Consider the following 20,880-nt stretch of genomic DNA (forward strand, 5'->3'; position numbering starts at 1 on the left):
AACATAATTAGGAAAGACTAAGAAAGAATTGAAATTTTAAAAAAGAGATGAAATTGAGTAAAGTTTTAATTGGATGTTGCTTCAAGGGAGAAAACAGCATGTGTCTCAACAGTTTTATTGAAGTTGGCTCAATGCTTAGTACTTGTCAACTTTTCCATCATTCTTTCCATGTTAAAGAAGAGAAACTAAAACAAACACAAGTCTAAATTGCCTTTCTGGGCCTCTGGCTTATGTCAACTACTTATCTAAATAGAAATCATGTATGTCTCCTCCCTGCTTTCAAACAACAGCTTCAAAGAACTAGAAGAGAGAATTCCAAAATTCTTCAAACCCTTTCTGCATCATTCAAACTTAAAACTTAGTAATATTTGTTTTTAGGAGAAATGCAAAATGAAGGAAAGAAAAAGTCCATAATTTCACATTTTTTTCTTCTTTCCTCACAAACTGGGGGGTACCAACAGAAAAACAATGTAGTAAAATCCTGGTTTCTAGCATTGTCTCTTTTTATGTCACCCCTCCTCCCACAAAGAGGCATAAGGACACCTATGTTCATTGCAGCACTATCCACAATAGCAAAAAGGTGGAAACAACCTAACTGCCCATCAACAGATGAAAGAATAAGAAAAACGTGGCACACACATACAATGGAATGCTACTCTGCCTCGACGGCTATGGGTTCTTCTGCCATAAAGAGAAAATGAAATCCCGAAACATCTTGAAACGTGGATGGCTTGGAGGACATTATGTTGAGCAAAATAAGTCAATCACAAACGGATATTTTATGTTCTCACTTTTATGAGATAACACGAATATGTAAATATATAGAGACTAATTTTTTTTTTTTTTTAATGTTCATTGGTGGTTATGGTGGGGGAGTATTTCCTAAGTAGAAGTCACTTTTTGTTTATGGTGATGGGAAAGGTAGCACCAAATGCAGGTGAAGTTTGCACAGCTTGACTAATGTAATTGATGTCGATAAGCTGTACATAAGAAAAAAGGATGAATTCGCAAATGCCAGGATCTATATAATTTTGCTACACTAAAAACAACCAATAAAAAGGGAGGGCTACAAGTGCCAATATTTATTAGACATAACCAATCACCTCACGGGACTAGTTCTCTCGGTTTGAAGGCTTAGGGTCATGGTCTCATGGGACAATCCAGTCAACTGGCATAATGTAGTTCTTAAAGTCTATGTTCTACCTCCTAGTATGGTGAGTAGTGTCTGGGTCTTAAAAGCTTACAAGCAGACACCTGAGACACAACTATTAGTCTCTATTCATCTGGAACAAAAGAGAAAGAAGGAAACCCAAGAATCAGAGAAGGAACCAGACTACAGGACTAATTTGTCTCCATGAACCACTGCCTCCTCTACCCTGAAACAAGAAGAATTACACGGTGCCCAGCTACCACTACCAAATGTTCTGATCAGGGCACAATAGATGGATCCTGATAAAAAGGAAGAATAATGTGAAACAGATCTTCAAATTCTTAAAGAATCCAAACTTGCTGGGCCTACTGAGGCTGGAGTGGTCCCTGAGGTTATTGCCCTGAGTTACTTTTAAAACCTTGAATCCATACTATGCTCTGAAGTCACTTTTAAACTAAGTAACAGTTTACAAAGATTGTCATCCTTTAGTATTGCATTATCTATACAAGGCCAAATGGACAACAGCTATTTTAAAGCATAGACAAGAAAGTTGGAGGGCAGGAATTTATGTTAATGGAATGAAATAACCAGAACAAAAATAATAAGGATATTGATTTAATGTGAAGAATGTAACCAATGTCACTGATCATTATGTCAAGAAACTGTTGACAAAGAAGACATTGAAGCGGCCAACAGACACATGAGGAAATGCTCACCATCTCTAGACATTAGAGAAATGCAAATCAAAGCCACAATGAGATACCCAGCATTATTGGCATGAATCAATGAAACAGGAAATAACAAATGTTGGAGAGGCTGTGGGGAGATCAGAACTCTTAAGCACTGCTGGTGGGAATACAAAATGATACAACCATTTTGGAAAATGATATGGCGCTTCCCTAGAAAGCTAGAAATAGCAATCCCACTCCTAGGAGTATATCCTAGAAAAATAAGAGCCATCATACGAACAGATATATGCACACCCATGTTCACTGCAGCATTGTTCACAATAACAAAAAGATGGGAACAACCTAGACGTCCTTCAGCAGATGAATGAATACACAAAGTGTGGTACATACACACAATGGAGTATTACGCAACGATAAAGAACAATGATGAATCTGTGAAGCATCTCATAACGTGGATGAATCTGGAGGACATTATGCTGAGGGAAATAAGTCAATCACAAAAGGACAAATATTGTATGAGATCACTACCATAAAAACTCATAAAAAGGTTTACATAAAAAAAAACAATATTTGATGGTTATGATGGAGGGTAGGGATGGCGGTGGAAAAACACAATAGATAAGTGGTAACTTCGGTGAAGGGTAAGACAGTACACAATACTGGGGATGCCACCACAACCTGTACAAGGCAAGGTCATGGTAGCTCCACAGACCCATCCAAACTCCCTGAGGGACCGAATTGCTGGATTGAGGGCTGTGGGCACCATGATCTCAGGGAACATCTAGCTCAATTGGCATAATAGAGTTTATAAAGAATATGTTCTACATTCTACGTTGCTGAATAGTGTCTGGGGGTTTAAAAGCCTGTGAGCAGCCATCTAGAATACTCCACTGGTCTCACCCCTTCCGGAGCAAGGACAAATGAAGAAAACTAAAGACACAAGGGAAAGATTAGTCCAAAGGACTAATGGACCACATCTACCAAGGCTTCCACCAGACTGAGTCCAGTACAACTAGATGGTGCCCAGCTACCACCACTGAGTGCTCTGACAGGGATCACAATGGAAGGTCCCTGGACGGAGCTGGAGAAAAACGCAGAACAAAATTCTAACTGAAAAAGAAAGACCGGACTTGCCGGCCTGACAGAGACTGGAAAAACCCTGAGAGTATGGCCCCCGGACACCCTTTCAGCTCAGTAATGAGGTCATTCCTGAGGTACATTCTTCAGCCAAAGATTGAACAGGCCCATGGAACAAAACAAGACTAAAGGGGTGCACCAGCCCTGGAGCATGGACTGGAAGACAGAAGCGAACAGGAAACCTGGTAATAGGGAACCCAGGATTGAGAAAGGAGAGTGTTGACATGTTGTGGGGTTGTTAACCAATGTCATAGAACATATGTGTGTACTAACTATTTAATGAGAAACTAGTTTGTTCTGTAAACCTTCATCTAAAGTACAATAAAAAAAAAAAGAAACTGTTGAATGGGAGTGGGTTTTGTTGTGTATATTTTTGCAAAAAATAAAACATTAATAAAGAAAAAATCATGCCTTTAGAATAATTGCTGGTCTTCCTAAAGAAATATAGATTTAAAATGTGGGCAACCACCAAAAGAAAACACGTATTTTGAAAGAACAAAAGAACCAATTTTAAAAAATTATATTTCCTTTACACTGTAAGGAATACATCTGTGTGGCGGCATAATTCTGAGGTAACCCTCAAGATTCCTCCCATATTATAAACGCTTATGGAAGGAGTCATATGGCAAGAATCTGAGGGTGGTCTCTACTAGCCCACTCCAGCTGACAAATACCAAGACAATGGTCCTAAGATCACAACAAAAAAAAAACCCTGATTTTTCAGCCAACAATCAGTGAGCTTGTCACAGAACTTTGAGCCTGAGATGAGGTCACAGTCCCCGCTGACACCTGGATTTCACTCTGGTGAGATCCTGAAAAGGGGAACTAGCAAATCTTTACCACACTCCTAACCCAAGGGAACTATGAAATAATAAATTAGTGTTGTTTTAAGCTGGTAATTTTGTGTTGATTTGTTACATGGCAATAGAAAACAAATACGGATTTAGTACCTGTAATTGTTAAGACTGTGTGTCAACTTGGCCAGGCCATGATTCTCAGTGGTTTGGCAGTTATGATGTAATTTGGCAGTCATATAATGATGCGATCACCTCCATGATGAGATGTGATATAATGTGATCACCCCCATGATGGGATCTGCTGTGAGTAGCCAATCAGTTGAAAGGGAGTTTCCTTGGGGGTGTAGCCCAGATCCAATGTAAGTGGACTTTCTGGCTAGGCTTGTGGGCTTTTGCTCGCACTGGATCCTGCAGCTGGCTCGTCTGTCTGACCTCCGGTTCTTGGGACTTCAGCTAGCAGCTTACCAGCCGTCTTGCCTGCCTATCTTGGTCTTTGTAGCCTGTGAGCTACAACCCTGCTGTCTGGCTTGGCGATCTTGGGCTTGCCAGCCCGTGCGGGTATGTGATCAGGAGAAGCCTCCAGCCTGACTCACATTCCAGCCTCTACAACCGTGTTGTGAGTCATTTCCTTAATATAAATCTCTCTCTCTCTCTGTACATGCTTTACTAGTTTTGCTTCTCTAGAGAAGACAGGACCTGAAAGTGGAGCGCTACTGTATGAAATATTTAAAAATGTGAGAGTACCTTTGGAATTGGATAGTGGGCGGAGGATGGAAGCATTTTAAGAAGTATGATAGAGAAAGTCTAATTTGCCTTGAACAGATTATTTAGTAGAAATCTCAGCTTTAATCTGGATACTGCTGGTGAAGGCACAAAAGAAAATGAGGAAGATATTATTGGAGGAAAGGGGATCCTTATATAATAGCAGAAAGCTTAGTGACACTGTATCCTGCAGTTATGTGGAAAGCAGAACTTGTAAGTGACAGATATACAGCTAAGAAAATTTCCAAGTCCTAAAGGTGCTACTTAGTTTCCTCTTGCTTCTTAGTAAAATGCAAGAATAGAAAGGTAAATTGAGGAAAGAAATATTAAAGAAAAAGCAAGCAGGAGTAGATGATTTTGAAAATTCCCTGCCTCTACAAATAGCAATAGATGCTAAAATGCTAAAAGTCGGAAATGGTTGCCAAAAGCATGATATAGCGAAAGAGCCAACCTGTTATTAAAATGTCAGAAAGATCAAAGGTCAGAGGATTCAGGCACACAAAGAGGTCTTTCACTATTCTAAGGGTGTGCCTCACAGATCTTCTCAAGCAAACCACAGGGCCCCTAGCTAGTTTAAGAGTTGTCTCTCAGCAGGAGCCAAAAACAGAGAAAGGATTATCTTGAAAAAAAAAAAAAAAAACTGAGGGTCTAACTTTTGTCTAACAGAGTGAATCCCTGTGAAATCCACACAAAACCCACAGAGCTCTCGAGGAAATTGTTTCAGCAAAAATACTACCAGCTTGTATTTTTGGGTCAGAGAGAGCACAAAATAAACAGGCGACTGCTAACCCTGAATTCTACTTGCAGGAAGAAGGCTGATACAACTACTCAGCTGCAAACACACGCTACTTGCAAGAAAAAGGAAGAATGATTCAGAGGGCAGAGCCAAGACTCAGGGGGCAGAATTAAGAACCATGGAAGGTTATTATTGTTGTTGTTAGGTGCCATATCAAGTTGATTTTAACACACAGCAACCCATGTGATGGAGTAGAACTACCCTATAGGGTTTTCTAGGCTGCAATCTTTACGGTGGAGCCCTGGCGGGGCAGTGGTTAAAGAGCTCGGCTGGTAACCAAAAGGTTGGAAGTTTGAATCCACCAGTCACTCCTTGGAAACCTTATGGGGCAGTCCCACTCTGTCCAATAGGTCACTATGAGTCAAAATCAACTCAGTGGCAACGGGTTTTTGGTTGATCGTTATGGGAGCAGATCGTCAAGTGTGTCTCCTGCAAAGCGGATGGGTGCGTTAAAACCACCAATCTCTCAGTTAGCAGCCGAATGATTAACTATTGTGCCACCAGGGCTCCTTTCAAAGATTATTGTTGTTGTTGTTAAGTGCTGTCGAGTTGATTCTAACTCATAGCAACCCCATATACAACAGAACAAAACCCTGCCCGTTCCTGCACCATCCTCAAGATCGTTGTTATGTTTAAGCCCATTGTTAAGAGCCACCTTGTCAATCCATCTCATCAAGGGTCTTTCTCTTTTTCGCTGACCCTCGACTTTACCAAGCTTGTTCTTCTCCAAGGGGCTGGTCCCTCTTGATAACATATCCAAAGTACGTGAGACAAAGTTTTTCCATCCTCACTTCTAAGAAGCATTCTGGCAGTACTTCTTAGAAGACAGATTTGTTCATTCTTCTATCTGTTCACGGTATATTCAACATTCTTTGCCAGCACCATGATTCGAAGGCATCAACTCTTCTTCAGGCTTCATTATTCATTGTCCAGCTTTTGCATGGATATGCCCCAGCATGGATATGAGGCAACTGAAAATACTACGGCTTGGGTCAAGTGCACCTTAGCCCTCAAAGTGATATCTTTGTCTTTTAACTCTTTAAAACAGATCTTTTGCAACAGATTTGTCCAATGCAATACGTCATCTGATTCCTTGATTGCTGCTTCCATGGGCGCTTATTGTGGATCCAAGTAAAATGAAATCTTTTACAACTTCAGTATTTTCTCCATTTATCATGATGTTTACTGGTCCAGTAGTAAGAATTTTTGTTTTCTTTATGTTGAGGTGTAATAATCCATACTGAAGGCTGTGGTGCTCACTTGATTAGGTTACATTATATAAAAGCCTGATGTAACAAATTGGAAAGAGATTTATTTGAAGAGAGGGAGATTTCTCCTGCTGGCTTTGAAGAAGCAAACGACGACATTGTGAACTGTCTCTAGAATGGACCATACAGCAGGACCTGAAGGCAGCCTTGATAAGCAGAAAGCAGACTCCAGCTGATAGCCAGCAAGAAAACAAAGTCCTAAAGCTACAAGGAAGTGAATTCTGTCAACAACCAGTAAGCTTGGAAGAAGACCCCCTTCCTCAAGCCTTGGATGAAACTACAGTCCTGGCCCACCTTGATTTCAGCCTCTTGAGACCTAACTAACCTGTACCTGCACTTCTAACTCTCAGAAACTGTGAAATAATAAATGAGTGTTATTTTAAGCTATGAAAATTGTGGTAATTTGTTATACAGCAGTAGAAAACTAACACGACTCAGGTATAGATTTTGACGAAAATATTACAAAGTAAGTTCTCTTAATACACTTAGACTCAAGTTTTCTGAATGATACTTTCACACCATTAAAACAAATTTCATAAGAGGGACCATTTTGGGTAAATTAATCTTTGTCTTTTTAGATTTCAAGCCTCTTACAAGATCATCACTTCATGTTTTAATTAACAAAGCAACCTGCACTGACATGCCTTTTATCATACTCTGGGATGTTATGTTAGATGGTCCAGAAGAGGTAGACCAAAGCTTGCTCCACTCCAAAATGCAGTGACTAACAAGACAAACAGTGACAGCCTATAAAACGAAATTCCTGCTACTTCCCTGGTTTTCCACAATTTTGAATTCACAAGACCAGGTAATATTTCTGGTATTATGATCTGACTGAAGAGCAAAAAGCTATTAGAGGTATTAGAAGGCAGAAAATAACAAAGAAACACAACCTACTTAGCAAATACTAGAAGATGAATATTGAAGGTGAAAGGGTTTGGGTAAAATTGTACTGTGGTAACATAAAGTAGCAAGTGTCATTCTGTTTTAACAAGGAGCAGAAACAACTTTCATTCTAGAGGTAAGAAATGGAAAAAGTTAGCCCAAACAACATTTCATAATTCACAGTTGAAGCAATAAATCTGTATGTCCTTCAGTAACTGCAACAATAATTTTAATATTTAAAGACAGTCAAAAATTCTACTCAAATTGCTCCATTATAAAAATGACTTTGATATTCCAGATTAGAATTCCAGAACAGGAGGAGACCAAAAAAAACCACAGAGAATTGTTGAAGATTTGCTGGTAGAAAACTACCCCAAAATTATGACAGAGAAGGAGGTTTCCACCCAAGAAGCTCAACAAACTCCATATAGAATAGCCTCCAAAAGAACGTGGCCAAAACATATCATAATCAAACTTTTCAAAATCAAAGGCAAAGAAAGAATTCTGAGAGCAGTTTGGAAAAAACGAAATATCACCTACAAAGGAGAATGAATAAGATTAAGTTCTAATTTCTTGGCAGAAATGATGCACGCAAGAAGGCAATGTGATGACATATAAAAACCCTGAGAGAAAAGAATTGCCAACCAAGTACCATATATCCAGCAAAACTGTCTCTCAATTATGATGGTGTTATGGGTTGAATAGTGTCCACTAAAAATGTTTATCAATTTGGCTAGTCCATGATTCCCAATATTGTGTGACTATCCACCATTTTGTCAGCTGATATGATTTTCCCATGTGTTCTAAATTCTACTTCTATAATGTTCATGAGGTGGGATTAACGGCAGTTATGTTAATGAGGCAGGACTCAATCTACAAGATTAGATTGTGTCTTAAATCAATCTCTTTTGAGATATAAGAGAGAGAAGCGAGCAGAGAGACAGGCGGACTTAATACCAAGAAAGTAGTGCCAGAAGCAGAGCGTGTCCTTTGGACCCAGGATGCCTGTACTGAGAACTCCTAGACCACGGTAAGATTGATGACAAGAACCTACCTCCAGAGCTGACAGAGAGAGAAAGCCTTCCACTGGAGCTGGGGCCCTGAATTTGGACTTCTAGCCTGCTAAACTGTGAGAGAATAAACTTCTGTTTGTTGAAGCCATTCACTTGTGCTATTTCTGTTACAGCAACACTAGTTAACTAAGACAGATGGCAAACTAGGACATTGCTAGATATACAGAAATTAAGGGAATTTGTAAAACATGGACTGACCTTACAACAAATAATAATGGAGTCCTTTGAACACAGAACCAACCACATTAGACAAAAACCTGAAATTAAGACACACGACAGCATCACTCAGACATCAACCCAGAAAAAGAATTCTCAAAAGTAAAACAGAGCTACGAAACTGAAAATGGAGAACCAGAGACGTCAATTTGTAAACAATGACAACTTCAAAAGAAACAGGGGGAGGGGGAGAATAAACGGTTTGCAGAACTTCTAAATGGAGAGGAAGCCAAGGCGATTTCAAGAAATAACACTATAAAATCTAGGAAGATAAAAGTAAATTTCAAAGTAACCACAAAGAAAATTAATAAACCTACTCACCAAAATAAAAAAGAAAATCATAAAGACTTAGTAAACACAAAATCAGCAACGAGGGAAATAAAAAGAAAATCCATAAATGAAAAGAACTCAGTACAGAAAATTAAGCAGAACAAAGAAACCACACCACAATAAAAAGCATAACAAAATGACAGCAGTAAATCCATACCTATCAATAATCACACTGGATGTAAATGGTTTAAATGCATTGGTTTAAGAGACAGAGAATGGCAGAATGGATTAAGAGACATACTTTAGATACAAAGACATAAATTGGTTAAAAATCAAAGGGTAGAAAGAAGATATTAAGCAAACAGTAACCAAAAAAAAGCAGGAGTGGCAATATTAACTTCTGATAAAACAGACTTTAAGTCAAAATATATCATAAGAAACAAGGAAGGGCATTACATAATGGCTAAAGGGTCAATCTACCAAGAGGACATAACCGTAATAAATATCTACGCACCCAATGATTGAGCTCTAACAGTACTGAAAAGCAAAATATACAGGTCCACAGCAACAGTAGGAGACTTAAAACATACCACTTTTGATGAAGGATAGAACAACTAGAAAGAAACTCAACAAAGACACAGAAAATCTAAATAACACAAGGGATCAACTAGACCTCGTAGACATATGCAGAACACTCCACCCAACACAGTGCACATTCTTCTCCAAAGCACATGGATCATTCTCCAGAATAGGCCATATTTTAGGCCACAAAGCAAGCCTCAATAACTTCAGAACATCAAAGCACCTACTCTGACCACAATGCTATAAAATTAGAAATCAATAACAGGAAGAACAAGGGGGGAAAAAAATAAAATACATAGAAACTGAGTAACACCTGGCTTTAAAACCACTGGGTAACAGAAATTAAAAAATTCCTAGAATCAATGAGAATGATAACACAACTTACCAAAACTTTTAGACATGCAAAAGCAGCGCTCAGAGGAGGATTTATAGCAATAAATGTACACATCAAAAAAGATGAAACGGCCAAAATCAATAGCTTAAACCTACAACCTTAACAAATAGAAAAAGAGCAGCTAAGAAGCCCACAGTCACCAGAAGAAAGGAAACAATAAAGATTAGAACAGAAATAAATGAAACACAAGGCAGGAAAACAATAGAAAGCACCAATAAGACTAGAAGTTGGTTCTTTGAGAGGATAACAAAATCAACAACCCACTGGCCAAAATGACAAAGGAAAATAATAAGAAGATGCAAATAATCAAAATAAGAAATGAGATGGGCGATATTACAACAAAATGAACTGAGAAAAGTAAGGATTATAACAGCATATTCTGAAAAATTATACTCCAACAAATTTGAAAACCTAGAAGAAATGGACACATTTCTAGAAACACACTACCTAACTGAACGAACACAAACTGAGGTAGACTCATAGAAAAGAAGACACTAAATAAGTCATTAAAAAAACTCCCAACCAAAAAAAAAGCCCTGGTCCAGAAAGCTTCACTGGAGAATTCTACCAAACATTCAGAGACAGGTGACACCAGTTCTACTCAAGCTATTTCAAATGTAGAAAAGAAAAAAATACTCCCTAGTTCATTCTATGAAACCAGAATAACCCTGATAAAAAAAGGCCAGATAAAGACACCAATAAAAAAGAAAATTACAGATCAATATCCTTCGTGAGTATACATGCAAAATTTCTCCACAAATCCCAGCCAATAGAAATCAATATATCAAAACAAAAATAGTACATCACGATCAAGTGGAAATCATACCAGGGATGCAAGGATGGTTCAACATAAGAAAACCAATGTAATTCACCACATAAATAAAGCAAAAGACTCACACGATCATCTCAATCAATGCAGGAAAGGTATCTGATAAAATCGAGTACCTTTTCCTGATAAAAACTCTCAGCAAAACAGAAATAGAAAGAAAGTTTCTCAACATAATTAAGGGCATATATACAAAACCAAAAGCCAACATTATTTTCAAAGGAGAGACTGAAAGCATTCCCCAGGAACAGGAATTAGACAAGGATGCCCTTTATCTCCACTTTTATTCAACATTGTACTGGGAGTCTTAGCTACAGCAACAAGGCAAGAAAGGGAAATAAAGAAAATCCAGATTGGTAAGGAAGAAGGAAAACTACCCCTATTCACAGACGACTGATTCTATACACAGAAAATCCCAGAGAATCCACAAGAAAAAGTTACTGAAATTAACAGCAGTGCTCAGCAAAGTGGCAGGGAACAAAATCAACATACAAAAATCAGTTAGATTCCTTTACACTAACAAAGTGAACTCCAAAAATGAAATCAGGAAAATAATACCATTTACAATAGGCCCCAAAAGGATGAAATACTTAGGAATAAATCTAACCAGGGATGTATATGACTTACACAAAGAAAACTACAAAATACTATTGCAAGAAACCACCCAAATGGAGAAACACACCATGCTCATGAATAGGAAAACTTAACGTTGTGAAAATGTCAATACTATCCAAAGCAATCTAGAGATACAGTGCAATCCTCATCCAAATTCCAACATTCTTTAATGAAATGCAAAAAGTAATCTCCAACTTTATATGGAAAAGACAGGGGCACCAGATAGCTAAATCATTATTGAAGAAGGAGGAAGCTTCACACTTCCCAATCTCAGAACCTGCTACACAGCTATGGTAGTCAAAACACCCTGGTACTGGTAAAATGACAGACACATAGACCAATGGAACAGAATTGAGAACCCAGAAATAAATTCATCCAGCTATCGTCAGCTTGCCTTTGACGAAGGGTCGAAGTCCCATTAAATGAGGAAGAGACAGTCTCTTTAACAAATGTGGCTGGCAAAACTGGATGTCCATTTGCAGAAAAATGAAACAGGATTCATACTTCACACCATACACAAAAATGAACTCAAAATAGATCAAAGACCTACACATAAAACCTGAAACTATGAAGTTCATGAAAGAAAACATGACAAACCTAGGGGCTCTAATTTATGGCACAAATAGGCTATCAAACATAACTAAAAACATACAAACAGCAAAAGATAAACCAGATTAACTAGGGCCTCCTAAAAATTAAATACTTATGTTCATCAAAGACTTCTCCAAAAGAGTAAAGAGAGAAACTCCAGACTGGGGAAATAATTTGGCAACGACATATCTGACAAGAAGCCCTGGTGGCACAGTGGTTATGAGCTACAGCGAGCTATGGCTGCTAATCAAAAGGTCAGCAGTTTGAATTCACCAGCTGTTACTTGGAAACTCTATGGGTCAGTTCTCTTCTGTCCTACAGGGTCACTATGAGTTGGAATTGACTGGACGGCAATGGGTTTGTTTTTTGGTTTTTTTTTTTTTTTTTAGTTTTTATATTTGACAGAGGTCTAATCTCTAAAATTTTTAGAAAATTTCAACAGCTCAACCACAAAAAGACAGACAATCCAATTAAAAACCGGACAAAGGACATGAACAGACACTTCACAAAAGAAGACATTCAGTTGGCTAACAAACACATGAAGAGGTGTTTGTGATCACTAGAGAGACGCAAATCACAACTACAAGATTCCATCTCACCCTGGTAATAATGGCACTGATCAAAAAAACAAAAACAACAAATGCTGGAGAGGTTGTGGGGAGATTGTTATTCTTACACACTGCTGATGGGAATGTAAAATGATACAACCACTATGGAAACTGTATGGCATTTCCTAAAAAAAAAAAAAGAAATAGAAATACTATATGATCCAGCAATCCCAGTCCTCGGTATATATCCCTAGAGAAAACAGATGTGACACAAGCAGACATACGTACACCAACGTTAATTGCAGCATTATTCACAACAGCAAAAAGATGGAAACAACCTAAGTGTCTATCAACAGATGGATAAACAAATTGTGGTACATACATACAATTAAATAATATGCAACAATAAAGAATAATGATGAATCTGTGAAACATCTCACAACATGGATGAATCTGGAGGACATTATGCAGACAAATATAGTCTAAGACCACTATTACAAAAAGCCAAGAAAAGGTTTACACACAGAAAGAAACATTCTTTGATGACTACCAGGGATGGGTAGGGGAGGGAGAGAGAATAACTAAGTAGATAGTATATGCGTGTTAAATCTGGTGAAGGGAAAGGGGAGAAGTCAACACAATGTGACCAAAGCAAATGAAAACTCCAAGAGGTACACAAGAATAAAGTGCATTACTATAACATATACAATCCTGAGACAGCAGTAACATCAAACAAAAATCTGTGAGTGGATACATAGCTAGGTATGTATGCGAAATACGTGTGGGAGGTAGTACGGGAGTATACCCGTGGAAATACATAGGTATGGTTATGGGTATTTCTACACACATATTTGTACGTGCTGCATGTATATTCACATATATAACAGAGCACAGAGGAGGCATAGTTATGGAAACTTCTTAGACATAACCAGACACTGCATGGGACCGAGTTACTGGGCTTGAAGGCTAAGGACCACAATCTCAGGGGGCATCAAGGTCAACTGGCATAACATACTTCATAAAGATAATGTTCTACATCCTAGCTTTATGTGTCGCACCTGGGGTCTTAAAAGCTTGCACGCGGCCATCTAAGATACAATTATTGGTCTCTTCCCGTCTGGAGCAAAGGATAGTGAAGAAAATCAAAGACTCAAGAAAACAATTAGTCCAAAGGACTAATGGCCCACATGAACCACAGCCTCCTCCAGCCTGAGACTAGAAGAACTAGATGGTGCACGGCTAGCACTACAAACTGCTCTGACCAGGAACACGATAGAAAGTTCTGATTAGAGTAGGAGAAAAATGTAGAACAAAATTCAAATTCATAAAAATGACCAGACTTACTGGTCTGATAGAGACTGGAGGAACCCCTGAAACTATGGCACTAAGACACTCTTTCAACTTGGAGCTGAAGCCACTCCCAAAATTCACCTTTCAGCCAAATAATAAACTGGTCTGTAAAACAAACAATAATACCCATGTAGAATGAATGTGCACATTTAAACAATCAATTATATGAGAGCAAAAGGACAACATTTGCCCAAAAGCTAAGATGAAAAAGCAGGGAGGGGCAGGGAAACCTGAAAAATGGAAGGAAACAGGGAACCCAGGGTGGAAATGGGGAGAGTGATGACACACAGTGGGGACTGTAAACAATGTTCCAAAACAATTTTTGTATGAATTATTGAATGGGAAACCAATTTGCTGTGTAACTTTCAACCTAAAGCACAATAAAATGTTCAACAACAAAAAACATGAATTCAACAGAATTTTGCTAAGCCGTGTGATAATTACCCAACTGACAATTCAGAAGGTAGAAAATAAAATGACCATATCACACGGTTGCAATATTAATCAAATGACCTTTCGGAGACAGAAAACAGAGATGTTCTGAGGACAGAATGGTGTCTGTTTAAGGGTCTCCATCATGGATTCTACTACAGACAATGAACTACAGAACTTACTAAGGTGAACTTAAAATGTATTAAGGACAGAACTCTTTGCATGCTGATACTGATAGTTGGATTTTACTTATGAACATGTTTATTAGAAAGGAAGAAAAAGAAAAAAATATGGCCTCATTTTATCTCTTATGTATAAAACCAACTGCCTTCCAGTTAATTCCAAATCATGGCAACCTCCGATGTCTCAGAGGAAAACTGTGCTCCAGAGGGTTTTCAGTGGCTGATTTTTTGGAAGTAAATCTTCAGGCCTTTCTTCTGAGGGACCTTTGGATAAACTCAAACCATGAAACTTTTGGTTAGCAGCTGAATGTATTAACCATTTGCACCACTCAGATACTTTTGTTATGTATTAAAAAAAAAAAAAAAAACCACTGCCATTTAGTCGATGCCAACTCACAGTGACCCTACAAGACAGAGTAGAACTAACTGCCCCACAGGGTTTCCAAGGAATCAAACCGCCAACCTTCTGTTTAGCAGCTGTAGTTCACCATAGTTCTTAACCACTACCCCACCAGGGCGTATATGTACCCACTCTGTCATGTATACTCTTAGTTACATACCAGCTCCTAACCACTTATGAAGGAGCCTTGGTGGCACAGTGATCAAAGCACTCCATAAAGATTACAGTCTTGGAAACCGTATGGGGCAGTTTTACTCTGTCCTATAGGGCTGCCATGAGTCGGAATCAACTTGACGGCAGTGGGTTTTTTTTTTTTTTAAACCATTTTTGGGAAAGCCTGGACCAGCTGTGTTTCAGAAGCGAGAATTACTCAGATTTTAGAAAAGTCATACGGTGCTTATGCTGTATATTACGAAACATTCCCAGTCAAGTCTAGGTAACACATTAACATCTTTGCACCAAACGTATGTACCCCATACTATGTGAGGTAAATGAAAACTATAAATGACCTCATGTAAGTTCAAGTCAGGTTTTGTCACCAAAAAAATTCAGATTAGGTTTTGCTCTCAAAGGAATTACAAAAACTCTTTTGCTTTTTCAGACCCTTTTGGATTCTGGAATTGCAGATAAGGGACTGTGGTATAGCAGCTTTGCTAGAAAGTTTGTTATCTTTGGTAGCACTGTGATATAAGTCTAGGAATTTGAAGGTAAAATTGAACCAAATTAAAATTTGTATGGTAGTCAAAATGATATTTAAGAGCTATCTTTTTAAAACTAGAGATGAAAAAAATGCCTTGAAAAATAAATTAATATTCCATAGCCTGTTGTGGATATAAGAGCTTTCCACCCACAAATCGTTAACGTTATTACACCCACACCAAAGGTCTCCTGTCTACATTCATAGCCACAATCTAAGTGCATAACCACTGTGGATGCACTGAGAACCCCATGTGCGTCCTCCAGCCCAGGCTTTGTCTGCCTTCTCAGTGGAAAGAATTCAATAAACCATGGATAAACTGGAAGTGAGAGATCCAGTTAGAGACAGTAGATGGCCTGCATGACAGGGGTCACACTGTAAATTTGTTTGACAGGAGAACAGGAGAAATAGACTTCAAGAGATGATAGATACCTAAACAAAAGAGGGAAATCTTCAGCTGTAATAAATTAGTTGCAAACAACAGAATAATTAGAAGGAAACAGAATTAGGGCTACAAAGAACAAACAGTTATTTGACATTTATTCTAAAATCATCTCCAGAGCAGTAACTTTACCTGTTTGTGGAATTCTGTCGCCATGAGTTGGAATCAACTTGACAGCGACAGGTTTGGTTTTTTGGAAGGGTGACTGCAGATTGCTAGGGCTTCAGAAATCTAAACTGTAAAAAAAAGACTTTAACACTGATATTTGATTAATGAGCATAGTGCTAACTTAAGTATGTTCTGTGTTCATTACTCAAGGAGACATTTAACCCAGTATATATGCTCGTTATGATTCAAAAAATATGGTGCCCCATCTCTTCTGTATTGTATTATTTACATTATATTACACGGTGCCTTGTCATGCTGTATCATATTTTATATATATATTCTATATTATATATTGTATATTATATTTCACATTACACTGTAGTATATTATAATGTTAATGTCATGTCATAGACTAAATGTATGCAACACCCTCAAAAACATCTTCATTGTAGTCATACTTAAAAAAGGATTTCATGTCATCTAAATAGATGAAACATTCATTGGGTCAAATACTCCACTACTAGTATCCTCCTAGAGCACTTCCAGGTGTGCCTGGGTGGCATAAATGGTTAAAAGTTTGAGCACTAGCCGAAAGGTTGGCAGTTCGAACCTACCCAGGTGCGCCTGAGAAGACAGGCCTAGTGATCTGCTTCTGAAAGGTCAGAGTCTTGACAACCCTATGGAGCAGTTCTATAGTCAACTCGATGGCAACTAATGACAACAGATCATTTCCACTTTCAATTTTAAAGTAAATTAACTGACTTTTAAGTTAGGGGGCAGTACACAAATACAAAAAGAGATAACTTTATTACAGGGCTCCAAAGGAATAGTTTTCTTTTTAAAATTCTTCATCTCCAAACACTTCATTTGAAACTGAGCTTGGTCAAAAGAACTTAATTTTGTGAAACGGTTTACCTAAGAACACATACAAAAATACAGACACATTTTTTGGTCTTTAAAAAATATATGTCAGCTCAAATATTATATATACATAAGAAAATCATCACCAAATTTTGGTTCCCTCTATTCATAAATTTACAGAATAAGAATCTTGTCAAAAATGGCCAGTAAGGGAGCTTTTTCCCAATATCTCCAAAAACTAGGACAAGAAATGTTTTTTTTTTTCCCCTTCTGTCCAGCTGAAAGAACTCTATGAGTTATAAAATGCATTTTTCTCTTATGTCAAACTGTAAAAAAAAAAACAAGAAAGGTTTGTCTTTTGAATTTAGCTAATGGCAGCTGAATATATTAAGAGACTTTTGGCTCTTTAACAGTTCTGTTGGATGGGACAGGAAACTACTGTTTTATCTTAGCAACTCCATGAGATTTAAAAAAAAAAAACCTGTTGCCGTCAAGTCGATTCCAACTCATGATTATTACATTTGGTCTAAGGTAGAGCTTACCTAAGAGTAATATTAGTGGTAAGGGAGATAATTTCTGTGGCTAAATTTTAGAAAATTGAATCCTACAATAAGAAAGTTATCTGTTGCCATGGAGTCGATTTTGACTTATAGAACCCTACAGGACAGAGTAGAACTGCCCCCTAGGGTTTCCAAGGTGTGGCTGGTGGATTTGAACTGCTAACCTCTTGGTTAGCAGTTGAGCTCTTAAACACTGAGCCACCAGGGTGGCAAGTTACTCTCTTTTAAATTCTCTTTCAATACTTCTGATCAGGTCAAGGGGAAAATCTCAGTTTGGAGCTAGTTTTTTATTTGCTAATCCTTTTGTGTGGTTCTTTCCCAGGCCTCAGGTAGTTAGCTCACATGCAGGTACTGTTCAGTACTCAGCAGAATACTAAAAGAGAAACCTCTGTAGATCTCCAAGGTTCCCTCTTTGTGAAGCTCTGTCCTGTTAACTCTGGTTTCCTTGGTGTCCCCAGCCCCTCAACTCAATCTCCTGAGCTCAAGGAATCTGCCAGTCTCCACCTCGCTTCCTCCACCTCACACTAGAGACTGGAAACTGTCAAAGTAGCAAGCTGGGGCAATCTTAAGATTCACTTTGTTCCTGTCTCTCAGGAATCTCTTTCATTGCCTGATGTCCAGTGTCTTAAAACTTGTTGTTTCACATATTTTGTCCATTTTTTCGTTATTGCAGGCAGAGGGTAAATCCAGTCCCTGTTATTCCAACTTAGCAGGAAGTGGAAGTTTCACTAGGTTAATTATGTTTATTTCTCTGAACCAATGTAAATGGCATCTCAGTTCAATTTTCTCTGATGGATTGGGGTCAAATCTCACATGGTTATGAGTTTGCCCCTCTAGATTGTTTCTGTGTGAGTCTTTTCACTAACTGACTTAAAGACATCATTCTTCTGTTTAAAAAGCACATTTGAAAGAAATAGTATTATAGCTAAGGAATTTTAATGCTATGGGGAAGAATGTCTGGAAGTTTGTGCAGCTAAGTAAGTGACAAAGTGATTTTCCATCTATAGAGTTTCTGTAAGAAGGATTTTTCTTTTATAATTCTTGTAAATGAAAAGGACATTCATGGGAGGAACCAGGAGGTACTGAATGCCAAGGCAGTAAAAAAGGGAGAATGGCAGACTTTCAGAAAAGGGTCAAATAAAAATCAAAGAAACCAAGTCTCTGATACACTTACATGTAAGATATTATATTCTATATATTTTAGGAAATATTCTTTTTTTCTCTTTTTTCCTTCCTTCCTACACAAAAATTCAATGTTTACTTAATAAATATGCTAAGGTAAAGTGTCACTCAAGGCAGACAGCTGGTATCATTATTATTACTATAATCCCTTAATAAAAGTCAAAACAATTTATGACAAGCTCATGCAAGTGTAAGTAAGGTTAAGATAACCTATGGCATAGGTCATACACTAGTGGTCAATGAGCTTTATCTGGCTTGCCAACGTGTTGTGTTTGGCCTGCAAACTGATGGGCCACACCATATTTTACAGAACTATGAATTTGTGGCCAAAATGTTTAATAATTGGAAGAGTTCAAAATTGGAGAGATTTCATAAAAAAATCATGAGGAAAAAATCAGGAGATGTATTAGTGCTCAAGGTGGGCAGAAGACACCCACTTTAACTAGGGTCTGAGCTCTCTTGTTCACCAGAGTTTCCTTTGTTTACTATTGCCCCTCCCCCCACCACCTCAAGTACTCCTTACCTTTCTTTGCCCCTACAGGCATTTAGGTTAGAGACATCTAATCTGTTGTTGTTGTTGTTGGGTGCCACAGAGTCGATTTTCAACTCACAGTGACCCCATGTGACAGAGGAGAACTGCACCACAGCGTTATCTAGGTCTTTCCCCTGTGGAACCACTGGGTGGGTTTGAACAACCAACCTTTTGGTTAGCAGCCAACAGCTTAACAGTTGGGCTACAAGGGCTTCTTGACACCTGATCTAAGGTGTTTAACATCACCCTAAAAAATTAACTTGTATTTTTCTTGACCCAGAGAACAAGCTTATAAAGACATGATCAAAATATCTTTTTTTTTTTTTAAAGGGGAAATAAGATTACTAGAAAGATGTATTAAAAAGAGTATCTATATTCTATCAATGGTAGGAAAGCTATATCTAGGGCACATTTGTAAACTACATTCCTGCAGGTCCAGGAGATATCCCATAATCTTTACTTTTAACAATTTCGCATGTAATTCAGATATAGCTCATATTTGGAAACCATAATCTACCTTACCTTTGCCTTCGTTTCAAAAGGTGCACAGTGCACATGCAATGAAGCATAATTCCAAAAAAAAAAAAAAAACTGAAACAACATTACCAGAAAATTAGGCTCTGGCACATGTTGCTTCCAATGCATTATATTTAAGCAGGAAGAAAAATCTGAACTTTAGTTACATAATAAGAGTGACTCCCTATTTAGCCTTCAGCATTTATGCTTAAACCAAGAAAACCAGAAGGGTAAACATGTTAAATTTTTTTTTCTACATATCTAAACCCTTTGTACACAAGAGCTCTATGAAAAAGAGAACTAAATTAGATCTGTTTCCCTTTCGACCTTAAAATTATCCAACTTAAGTTGTACCCAATTATTTGCCAAACTTAAAGAAAACGCTCAACTTAACAAAACAGTATGCTTAGGGTGTGGGGTGAAGATGGGGGAGTAGTCAAAGATGCTTCTTACAGTCCCTCTTACAACAAAGACCTGAAAAACCAAGTGAATCAATTATATATGACAATCTAGGAGCTACGAACATCAAAGACAAAGTTGAGTCAGACTGAGTGGTGGGGGAGGGAGGCAGATCAGAAGCAGTTAAGATCTGCCAGATCTGACCTGGCCGGCACCCTGCAGGCTGGGTCGCCTGGTACACAGGGGCTGAGACAAGCAGTGGTGCTTGGGATGTGTTTTCCAAATCGACAAAAACCAAGTGGCAGAGAATCTGCTGAAGCCTCCAGAACCAGAGAGAAGTGGCACTGAATCAGTGAACGGTAAGTACAACAGCCTAACCTATCACATGAATCAAAAAACTCTTCTTCCCTTGGCAAAGTAGCTCTCTCCCATTTACATGTCCCCTACCTGCTCTGCTCTGGGCCCTGGTCCAGTTTCAGTGATTGCTGCACCACCTGGGCCAGAAGCAGGGCTTGTCGGGTGCCTTAAGCCATTCTTTCAGCCTTGGAGAGGGAACAAATTAACAAACAGGAAAAAAAAATCTGCCAGTTCGCCTAAGATGGGAACTCAAGGCATGCACA

General features: G+C 38.3%; 1 protein-coding gene across 11 annotated transcripts in view; it reads right to left on the reverse strand.

Annotated features, from left to right (window-relative positions):
• Positions 1-20,880, reverse strand: part of PTPN13 (protein tyrosine phosphatase non-receptor type 13) — a 278,545-nt gene that overhangs the window by 215,990 nt on the left and 41,675 nt on the right. Inside the window, exon 3 of one of the 11 annotated variants that reach the window (XM_064285597.1) lies at positions 16,235-16,338. The exons of the other annotated variants lie outside the window; for them this stretch is intronic. The gene's annotated coding sequence lies outside the window, so the exon portion shown is untranslated. The remainder of the gene's footprint in view (positions 1-16,234; positions 16,339-20,880) is intronic. 11 annotated transcript variants of the gene reach the window in all.

The sequence above is a fragment of the Loxodonta africana genome, chromosome 5 (assembly GCF_030014295.1).
Source record: "Loxodonta africana isolate mLoxAfr1 chromosome 5, mLoxAfr1.hap2, whole genome shotgun sequence".
Classification (NCBI taxonomy): domain Eukaryota; kingdom Metazoa; phylum Chordata; class Mammalia; order Proboscidea; family Elephantidae; genus Loxodonta; species Loxodonta africana.